Below are 11811 nucleotides of genomic sequence, written 5' to 3'. Positions count from 1 at the left end.
ATCTTATCCCTGGTTGAACAGGACAGGTAAAAACCATTGTTTCCTTAAATTAGTTTCATCTTTTACCCCTATAATAAGTTATTGTGTCAGGTTTCTGAACTCTTCCCTGACACACATGAAAGTCACATGCAGTTTCAACAATGGTATTGATAAACTATAACAAATTCTTGTACAAGAACATTCTTATAGTCGTTGCCTCTCAATGCCAAGCAGATGTTGCAATGAGAATTTTGTCCAACCATCCAAAATAGTAAATACATAGCTCCTCCTTCTTCCTTAGTCTTATAGCTATTGCAATATGATTAACAGAGCAAAGATTTAACCGTGTCCTTAACATTAGCACTGAGATGATATACACTAAATCCTGCCATAGTCACTCTAGCTCTCCATTTTCCTGTAACTTCATACCTCTCAATCCTTTCTTCTCCCTCACAAGAAATTATGTTCACTGTGTCTCAGGCAAGGCATTGTTTTTCAACATTCATACGATTTCTGCTATCCCTTTTAAGTGTAGCATCTAGCGACTCAAACACTGATGAGTAATAGTTTAATGCATCCATGGACTGGGGGATGAAAGGTGTATTATTAGTGTTAACCTCTTGTTTTATGATCAGAAAGTAGAATGTCATGCTTGGAGGCCTTTTTTAACATATTGTTATTCGGTAACCATAAACTGCTATTCACAAAAACCAGGTATCATAATTTCTTTAATTTCAACTTGTTTCTCTTATTGGGGACAATGAAATGTACTGTCTTGCAATCTCTCTCACATGCAAATGAGCTAGCAGGTTTTCTTGAAATACAATTAAGAAACTGCTGCAAAATTAGCAAATTAACTCCATAAGATTCCCCCACAAGACAATGCTGTTGCTTGCCCCTTGTCATAGTTAGTTGCTTGGAGTCCACAAAATACTCCCACCTCCTTTAAGAATTCAATTCATCTCCAATCATTCGCTGCTTCTGTGGGGAAGGGTGCATTCTTCTTGTTACCTCTCAAATTGTATGTAATGATAAGAACCCTAATCCACAATGTACAACTTCAGGGAACTATTAGGATGGTCACCACCTTCACCTCAACAACCTATCCTCTTCACTTTAGGCTGGCTCTCCTTTGGCTCAAGGGGATATACCTAATACTATTAATAAGATAAAGAAATGAGGCACAAGGTGAAGTTGAGAGAAGCCTTAGTAAAATAGAGTTTTGGAGTTTTTAGGGTTTTAGAATAAGTGATGGAAGGAGAATCAAATGGCTTATGAGGTCAAGAAGAAACTCTTCGGAGAAGTGGCTTATTTCCTTCAAGGATTAGGGGTTTGAGACTAGAGTCTAGAACCAAAAGGAAAGAGTGATCCCTCACTCAATGAAGAATAAAAATGAATATCAAGGTCTACAAGAAGGGAACTTTCAATGGAAAACCTTCACCAACAAGATCAAATATGTTTTGATAAATGTACTTAATACTTCTTACTAGGGAACCAAAGGAAAAACATAGCAAGGTGCCAAATAATCACCAAATCAACAAAGGAATAATGCAGAAGAAAAACCCTAAAACATCTCCCTTCCAAGTGGTAACTTACCCCCTAAATGGATTGATCTTGAAGTCTTGTAGAAGACGAGCATTTCATCATTAATCTGTATGCACCAAAATTCAAATAATAACCAAGAAAGAGAAGCTTCAAGAATTGAAAACAATCATCCACAAAAAAAAGAATCCCTTACACCATAAATGCTCCAAGAAAGATATGTCAATTAAGTTCCAAGGAGTGAGAGCTACAAAAATCCAACCATGAGTGAAATTGAGGAAGTGCATCTCTTTACATAGAGTGATGCTAGACTTCCTTTATAATAAAATAATATTATCTCATGTGATTCTTTAGATCTTGGCCTAAGAAAAATAAAATGCACTTCTCCTACAACTCGTTACTCTAATCAACAATAAAATAAAGTGGTCAAGCCACATGTACAATGATCAACATGAAGTAACCCCCAAGGAGAGGGATGTATCCTTTAAAGAATGACGAATGAGGCTCTAAGGTGGCACATCTAGCCTCCAAAGGTTCCCCAAAAGTTGTGGATGCTCAATGTTCCCTTAAGAAAGTGTGGTCCAATCCTCAAAACATGGTGAAGTGATATCCCATGCAAGCAAGAGTACGGCGTCTAGTTCTCAAGTGTGTAACAACCTTCTAAATAAGTGGAATAAACCCTCTAGAAGTGGGTGAATCCTCAAATAACGCTCATAATCCCTCCAAAGGTGCCTCCAAGGCATGACCATGTCCATATCTCAATTAAAGACACCTCCATGAAGCATGAAAATGATTCTCCATGTCATAAAATAAGTTGTAAAATCGTCAACAGCCATATGGATGTCCAAGTTAGTGGGTCGCCCCACAAATTTAGTAAAAAGAGGCTCAAAACATGAGAGTGCTCTAGGAATTTTCACATGGCATGTCAAGAAGAGGTCCATGTGAGTGAAACTAGCCCATGTGTGCCTTGGAGGATGTGACCTGTGCCTTGAAATGCATGAACTACCTTGAGATCTGTGAATTGCCTAGGGAAACATGAAGATGCTCAAAATTCTGACTGAAGAACATGCCATGCTTGAACCCTATGTGCTCCAACAAAGGGGTTGTACATCATCAAATACTACATCATTGATTAACCACCATGTCATCAAATCCTCTGTCAATGTCCATAAAACCAACAAGCCAAGTCCTTGAGGTTCTTAGTGATGAAAAACACTAGGTTAGTAAGTAAATTCAATAGGGGTACCCCTGTGCAAAATAATGGGTAACAGCTGGCTCCTACTTGGGGACATGTGCTCTTCTCAGAAGTGCATGAGAACCTCAGAATCTTGTCATGTACACATGAGATTGACCTCCTCATCAACAAACACATCATTGACAATAAAACCAAATAAAATGCTCAAGGGAGCTTATTTTTGTTACACTACTGCTCAAGTGAACTTATTCATTTTCCTACCCTACTGTAGCATGTACAAAACGCAGCTACTAGGTGAAGTCAGTGATCCAATGCAGCCACCTTAACATCTTGGAAGCACAATGCCCCTTCCCTTAGTGCTTAGTCATCATGGATAACAGGGAGACATCAAACTCTGAATGGTTACAAGTTGGAATCTCTGTCAATGCCTCTCTGGGAATGAATTTGGATGCCTGCAAATGAAGTATGTCATGAAGGGGTTGTAACTTTGGACATGTTCTGCTACATGATATATCTACCCATCCCTGCAAAGGACTGTTATAATTGTTGTCAAACCATAAGGTGTTTTCTTGGCTCTTGAGCATCTCTTCCGAGAAAACAATATCCCCCTTTACTGCATGTTTTTGGATTCTGGTTTTAAGACTATATGAAAAAGTACAAGACTATTGTATTTTTTAGTCTTGCACAGATTCAGCAGTTTGCATGTCAAGGCCATATTATCAGTTCTGCACTCTTCTGTTCCCTTTGGACACAAATCACTGTTCTTTTGCAAGGCATTCCCGGAACAAATTTCAACAATGTGGTGATCCATATGACCAATTGGTGTGTTCTTCTGCCTTACAAGAGAATCAATTTTATTTTCTAAAGTATGCCAAAGAATGGCACCAATGTCATTCTCAGGGCATCTTCAAGCATGTATTCTTGAGTAGGGCATTGATACATCCTTGAAGGACTGTCCCCAAAAACTATCTGAAAAATGAATACAACATTTACTATAATAGCTACAAGTGGATACTTTCCAGGAATGGTTATTACCTTGCTCAATCTACCACATACATCTTCTTTATTGTCATTTTCTATCATGGTGTATACATTTTTTTCAACAATTTTGAAGTGTGCCCTGCCTTCAGTGCAATGTTGGTTCCAGGAAGGAATATAATCACTGTCGAACTACCATGACTGCCATTTAATGATATCAGGCCTGTTTCTTCAAAATCTAGCAAGCTCTCACAAGGCAAAGGCCAGACATTAATAGAACAATGAGGTGCATTTCCATTGTCACCTCAGCAATCCTCCTTCTGCTTTTTAGTGGAATTATACCACACAGGAGGCTTCCCAATTTTCACCTAAATGATATTCTAAGTTATATGGATCAAGGTGATATATCAGATGAATCAAAGCTAAGTAAAGGTACTTTCAATGGACAAGGGCACAATTGTCTATGTGTAGGAGCAGTGTACCATATACAAAGCCCTAGAGAGGTACTTGTGACCTAGGGTTACATCGTGTAGATCAACAAAGGGATGCCTAGTGTGTAGATCAACAAAGGGATGCCTAGGGATCGTCTAGTTCTCAAGTGTGTAACAACTTCTAAATAAGTGGAATAAACCCTCTAGAAGTGGGTGACTCCTCAAATAGCGCTCATAATCCCTCCAAAGGTGCCTCCAAGGCATGACCATGTCCATATCTCAATTAAAGACACCTCCATGAAGCATGAAAATGATTCTCCATGTCATAAAATAAGTTGTAAAATCGTCAACAGCCATATGGATGTCCAAGTTAGTGGGTCGCCCCACAAATTTAGTAAAAAGAGGCTCAAAACATGAGAGTGCTCTAGGAATTTTCACATGGCATGTCAAGAAGAGGTCCATGTGAGTGAAACTAGCGCATGTGTGCCTTGGAGGATGTGACCTGTGCCTTGAAATGCATGAACTACCTTGAGATCTGTGAATTGCCTAGGGAAACATGAAGATGCTCAAAATTCTGACTGAAGAACATGCCATGCTTGAACCCTATGTGCTCCAACAAAGGGGCTGTACATCATCAAATACTACATCACTGATTAACCACCATGTCATCAAATCCTCTGTCAATGTCCATAAAACCAACAAGCCAAGTCCTTGACGTTCTTAGTGATGAAAAACACTAGGTTAGTAAGTAAATTCAATAGGGGTACCCCTGTGAAAAATAATGGGTAACAGCTGGCTCCTACTTGGGGACATGTGCTCTTCTCAGAAGTGCATGAGAACCTCAGAATCTTGTCATGTACACATGAGATTGACCTCCTCATCAACAAACACATCATTGAACTACTGCTCAAGTGAACTTATTCATTTTCCTACCCTACTGTAGCATGTACAAAATGCAGCTACTAGGTGAAGTCAGTGATCCAATGCAGCCACCTTAACATCTTGGAAGCACAATGCCCCTTCCCTCAGTGCTTAGTCATCATGGAAAACAGGGAGACATCAAACTCTGAATGGTTACAAGTTGGAATCTCTATCAATGCCTCTCTGGGAATGAATTTGGATGCCTGCAAATGAAGTATGTCATGAAAGGGCTGTAACTTTGGACATGTTCTGCTACATGATATATCTACCCATCCGTGCAAAGGACTGTTATAATTGTTGTCAAACCATAAGGTGTTTTCTTGGCTCATGAGCATCTCTTCCGAGAAAACAATATCCCCCTTTACTGCATGTTTTTGGATTCTGGTTTTAAGACTATATGAAAAAGTACAAGACTGTTGTATTTTTTAGTCTTGCACAGATTCAGCAGTTTGCATGTCAAGGCCATATTATCAGTTCTGCACTCTTCTGTTCCCTTTGGACACAAATCACTGTTCTTTTGCAAGGCATTCCCGGAACAAATTTCAATAATGTGGTGATCCATATGACCAATTGGTGTGTTCTTCTGCCTTACAAGAGAATCAATTTTATTTTCTAAAGTATGCCAAAGAATGGCACCAATGTCATTCTCAGGGCATCTTCAAGCATGTATTCTTGAGTAGGGCATTGATACATCCTTGAAGGACTGTCCCCAAAAACTATCTGAAAAATGAATACAACATTTACTATAATAGCTACAAGTTGATACTTTCCAGGAATGGTTATTACCTTGCTCAATCTACCACATACATCTTTTTTATTGTCATTTTCTATCATGGTGTATACATTGTTTTCAACAATTTTGAAGTGTGCCCTGCCTTCAGTGCAATGTTGGTTCCAGGAAGGAATATAATCACTGTCGAACTACCATGACTGCCATTTAATGATATCAGGCCTGTTTCTTCAAAATCTAGCAAGCTCTCACAAGGCAAAGGCCAGACATTAATTAAACAATGAGGTGCATTTCCATTGTCACCTCAGCAATCCTCCTTCTGCTTTTTAGTGGAATTATACCACACAGGAGGCTTCCCAATTTTCACCTAAATGATATTCTAAGTTATATGGATCAAGGTGATATATCAGATGAATCAAAGCTAAGTAAAGGTACTTTCAATGGACAAGGGCACAATTGTCTATGTGTAGGAGCAGTGTACCATATACAAAGCCCTAGAGAGGTACTTGTGACCTAGGGTTACATCGTGTAGATGAACAAAGGGATGCCTAGTGTGTAGATCAACAAAGGGATGCCTAGGGATCGTCTAGTTCTCAAGTGTGTAACAACCTTCTAAATAAGTGGAATAAACCCTCTAGAAGTGGGTGACTCCTCAAATAGCGCTCATAATCCCTCCAAAGGTGCCTCCAAGGCATGACCATGTCCATATCTCAATTAAAGACACCTCCATGAAGCATGAAAATGATTCTCCATGTCATAAAATAAGTTGTAAAATCGTCAACAGCCATATGGATGTCCAAGTTAGTGGGTCGCCCCACAAATTTAGTAAAAAGAGGCTCAAAACATGAGAGTGCTCTAGGAATTTTCACATGGCATGTCAAGAAGAGGTCCATGTGAGTGAAACTAGCCCATGTGTGCCTTGGAGGATGTGACCTGTGCCTTGAAATGCATGAACTACCTTGAGATCTGTGAATTGCCTAGGGAAACATGAAGATGCTCAAAATTCTGACTGAAGAACATGCCATGCTTGAACCCTGTGTGCTCCAACAAAGGGGCTGTACATCATCAAATACTACATCACTGTTTAACCACCATGTCATCAAATCCTCTGTCAATGTCCATAAAACCAACAAGCCAAGTCCTTGAGGTTCTTAGAGATGAAAAACACTAGGTTAGTGAGTAAATTCAATAGGGGTACCCCTGTGCAAAATAATGGGTAACAGCTGGCTCCTACTTGGGGACATGTGCTCTTCTCAGAAGTGCATGAGAACCTCAGAATCTTGTCATGTACACATGAGATTGACCTCCTCATCAACAAACACATCATTGACAATAAAACCAAATAAAATGCTCAAGGGAGCTTATTTTTGTTACACTACTGCTCAAGTGAACTTATTCATTTTCCTACCCTATTGTAGCATGTACAAAATGCAGCTACTAGGTGAAGTCAGTGATCCAATGCAGCCACCTTAACATCTTGGAAGCACAATGCCCCTTCCCTTAGTGCTTAGTCATCATGGAAAATAGGGAGACATCAAACTCTGAATGGTTACAAGTTGGAATCTCTGTCAATGCCTCTCTGGGAATGAATTTGGATGCCTGCAAATGAAGTATGTCATGAAGGGACTGTAACTTTGGACATATTCTGCTACATGATATATCTACCCATCCCTGCAAAGGATTGTTATAATTGTTGTCAAACCATAAGGTGTTTTCTTGGCTCTTGAGCATCTCTTCCGAGAAAACAATATCCCCCTTTACTGCATGTTTTTGGATTCTGGTTTTAAGACTATATGAAAAAGTACAAGACTGTTGTATTTTTTAGTCTTGCACAGATTCAGCAGTTTGCATGTCAAGGCCATATTATCAGTTCTGCACTCTTCTGTTCCCTTTGGACACAAATCACTGTTCTTTTGCAAGGCATTCCCGGAACAAATTTCAACAATGTGGTGATCCATATGACCAATTGGTGTGTTCTTCTGCCTTACAAGAGAATCAATTTTATTTTCTAAAGTATGCCAAAGAATGGCACCAATGTCATTCTCAGGGCATCTTCAAGCATGTATTCTTGAGTAGGGCATTGATACATCCTTGAAGGACTGTCCCCAAAAACTATCTGAAAAATGAATACAACATTTACTATAATAGCTACAAGTTGATACTTTCCAGGAATGGTTATTACCTTGCTCAATCTACCACATACATCTTTTTTATTGTCATTTTCTATCATGGTGTATACATTTTTTTCAACAATTTTGAAGTGTGCCCTGCCTTCAGTGCAATGTTGGTTCCAGGAAGGAATATAATCACTGTCGAACTACCATGACCGCGATTTAATGATATCAGGCATGTTTCTTCAAAATATAGCAAGCTCTCACAAGGCAAAGGCCAGACATTAATAGAACAACGAGGTGCATTTCCATTGTCACCTCAGCAATCCTCCTTCTGCTTTTTAGTGGAATTATACCACACAGGAGGCTTCCCAATTTTCACCTAAATGATATTCTAAGTTATATGGATCAAGGTGATATATCAGATGAATCAAAGCTAAGTAAAGGTACTTTCAATGGACAAGGGCACAATTGTCTATGTGTAGGAGCAGTGTACCATATACAAAGCCCTAGAGAGGTACTTGTGACCTAGGGTTACATCGTGTAGATCAACAAAGGGATGCAAATATTAGGAAGGACTTTGAGAAAGGATTGTCCTTGATTTTCGAAAATGGAGTTGTTCCTTTCCAGCCATATGCCCCAAGTGACCATCAAAGGGAGAGCTCATATGTTTTTTGGATGTTTTCTTTATAGCCATTTTTTTACACATATCCATAGAGTCCCCATGCCATTGATGTGAATTACTTGTTCGGTTTTTTTTAACCAAAATTTTTAACCAAACAAGAAAAATTAAAAAAATGCCTCAAGATCAAAGACTGAAACAAAGACCTATTGACATACCTTTTAAAGTATGGAAAGAACTTGTAAAATCATATGAGAAGTTGGATGCACAAAGAAAAGCCGGCAATGAGAGCATTCAAGTATTGAATTTTTCATTAAACATTATTTAGAATGTATTAATACTTATAAGTATCTTAGACATGTATTTGTGTGAAAATAAATTGAATTGGTTTATGTTTAAGGACAAGGCATCCAAGGCGAGGTTAACCAAGACAAAAGTCACTCATCATAGTGGCCAAAATGGTTTAAAAGCATTGATAACAACCTTTGTAAGTATATTAAACATGTGATATTTTTTTAATAAATTTTGTACTAGAAGAAATTCATTGTTATCTAATTTCTCCCTATTTACTGATTGATAGGAACTAAAATATGGAAGACCTCCAAATCATTTGGAAAAGGAGGTGCTGCAGCAAAAGAGATGGGTTGAATTTGTTGTTTGGATGGACTCTATGGTATGTAATCTTAGTTGGATTTCCAATATACTTTTAAACCATATTTTCATTTTATTTTTTAGTACTATTAGATATTATATCTTACCTCATTTTATGGTTAACATTGTATAACAAAAACATGCATTGTGTTATGTAATTAATACTAACATGTAATATTGATTTTTTTTGTCAGAATGTTATAGGTAATGATTGCCAAGACGATGATCCAAATTATGTTCAACATATATCAGGAGATGATGAGGATGATGGTGGTGAAGGAGGAGATGATGATGATAGTTGCGGTGTTGGTGACGATGTGGATCAGAGTAATGAGGATGGTCAAGATGATCATGAGGATGATCTTGGTGGTGGTAGCTAGGCTTGCACATGCATTGTTTTTTAATGAAGAAATTATTGTGTAGAATGACATTGTTATGTTTAGATGGGTGTTGTGAATTTACCCTATATCAATGAGATATTTTGATTTTGTAATCATACGATGAGTTTGATTTATGTATGTTGTTAATTTATCGTAGAATAACGATATTCATGAAATATTTTGATTTGTTAATCATATTTGAATTTTACTTGTTTTGATTAAAAATAATACTGATTTTATTAGTATTATGTTGCTATTTTATACATGTTTTGAAAATTGTTAATGACACATTGTTATTTTTTTGGATGGATGTTGTCAATTTCTCTTAAATTTCTTTACAAATGATTTTGAATTGTGATATCTGCTTTAATGATATTTAGAAACTATCATATATTTCATTATGAATCTATAAAGGGGGTCATATATGTAAAGAAAAATATACTCTATATAAGAAGTCAAATGCGGATGTAACCATGGATGCAAAATTGAAAGTAAAATTGGATGTTAAACTAGGAATTAATACAAAATGCAAACAATTGACGTACAAAGTGTTTTAAATTAGAAGTGAAAAATTGTGCAATAGTTGACACAAAGAAGGGAACAAAACATGGCATACAAAAGGATATCAAATTGGGCAAAAACAAGGACACATAAATGGGCACCAAATTAGATGCAAAAAAAGACAACAACTAGATGTAAAATAAGATGCAAAGTTGAGCGTTAAAAAGAAGCAAAAAACGATACAAATTAATATGCCAAATGATGATGCAAATAATGGTGTAAATTTGGGATGCAAACTTGGGTGCAAAAAAGGAAAAAAAAAAAGATGTAAGAAAAGACATAAAACAAGATGCAAAATGGGGCTGAAAAAAGGTGAAACCAAAGATGCCATATTGGATGTAAAAAATGATTCCTAATCACATGCAAATTTAGGCTCGAACTCAGACACAAAATTATATGCAAATGTGGACACAAAATGAGGCAAAAAAAGATGCAAATTTGGATGGTGAAAACGATGTAAAACTAGACACCAAAAAAATGCAAAATTGGATGAAAAAGTCGGTGTAAATAATGGTGCAACATTGGACACAAGTAGACACAAAAAAATGGTGCAAAAAGGGGCATAAAATAGCTTAAAATTGGATGCAAAACTTGGTGCAAAAACAAATACAAAAGTAGACGTAAAAAATGGCTTTAAATTGAATGTACCATTAGACACAAAATAAGATGCAAAGGTGGACACAACACATGACTCAACATAAGATGCAAATATAAATGCAAATTTGGATGCTCAAAAAAATGTAACATTAGATGCAAGAGATGGTGTTAAAAATGATGCAAAATTGGATGAAACAAATGACGCAAAATATGGTGCAAAATGAGATGGGAAAAATGGAGACAAATCAAACGTAAATGTGGATGTAAAAAATGGTCCAAAAAAAGATGCAAAAATGGGCACAAAAATGGATGCAAAATTTGGTGCTAAATCAAATTCAACACATGGTGCAAAGATAGGCACCAAAGCTGGTGCAAAAATAGAAGCAAAAACTAGTGTAAAACTAGATACAAAACCTGGCGTAAGACTAGATGCAAAAACTGACACAAAATGGATGCATAAAAAGACGTTAAATTGGATTCAAAATACAGTGTAAACTTGATGCAAATGATGGTGCAAAAATGGAAGCAAAGAATGACACAAAATAGGAAGCAAAAGAGAATGAAAAATAGATGCAAAAAATGACACAAAACTAGAAGCAAAACCTGTCATAAAATAAGATGCAAATCTTGGTTCAAAATTTGACGCAAAAAATGATGCATAGTTTGGTGTAAAAAATGATGCAAAATCTAGCGTGAAAAAGGATGCAAAATCAGGTGCAAAAAAGGACGCTTTAAAAATTGTACAATAGAGCCAGATTTAGCGCCAGGTTGCTCATCACAATTACAAAAAAAATGCACCAAAATCTGGCGCTAAATCTAGCGCAAATCGCTGGTTTTGTTGTAGTGATTAATGCACTCAACTAGTGCTACTCCAGTTAACTGAAGATTCCCTCATCAAAAACTCATGCATGTTTATTCTGAGAAAGACCCAGTTGAGATAAATGTTTAAGGACAATGTACTATCAGTTGAATGTGTTTTCTCATGGAAAAAACTCATGCATGTAGTCAAGGATTCATCCTTGAGGATTACGCAGTTTTGAAGGATTGGTTTTCCACTAGGTAAAGGCTAATCATCCAGAAGGAACATCGCAAGGAAATAGGAGCTTGGAGGGC

General features: G+C 37.1%; 1 long non-coding RNA gene across 1 annotated transcript; it reads left to right on the top strand.

The window, feature by feature from the left end:
• The first annotated feature begins 9078 nt into the window (after nt 1-9078).
• On the top strand, nt 9079-9656 carry LOC149149380 (uncharacterized). The gene is made up of 2 exons (XR_016262417.1): nt 9079-9182; nt 9355-9656. It is a non-coding gene; the product is annotated as an uncharacterized LOC149149380 (long non-coding RNA).
• Nucleotides 9657-11811: the final 2155 nt, after the last annotated feature.

This window comes from Pinus tabuliformis, chromosome 9 (assembly GCF_031772625.1).
Source record: "Pinus tabuliformis cultivar Carrire ecotype Pingquan chromosome 9, CPIR1, whole genome shotgun sequence".
Lineage (NCBI taxonomy): Eukaryota > Viridiplantae > Streptophyta > Pinopsida > Pinales > Pinaceae > Pinus > Pinus tabuliformis.
Note: the sequence above shows the minus strand (reverse complement) of the source record. Positions and strands in the feature narration are given on the sequence as shown.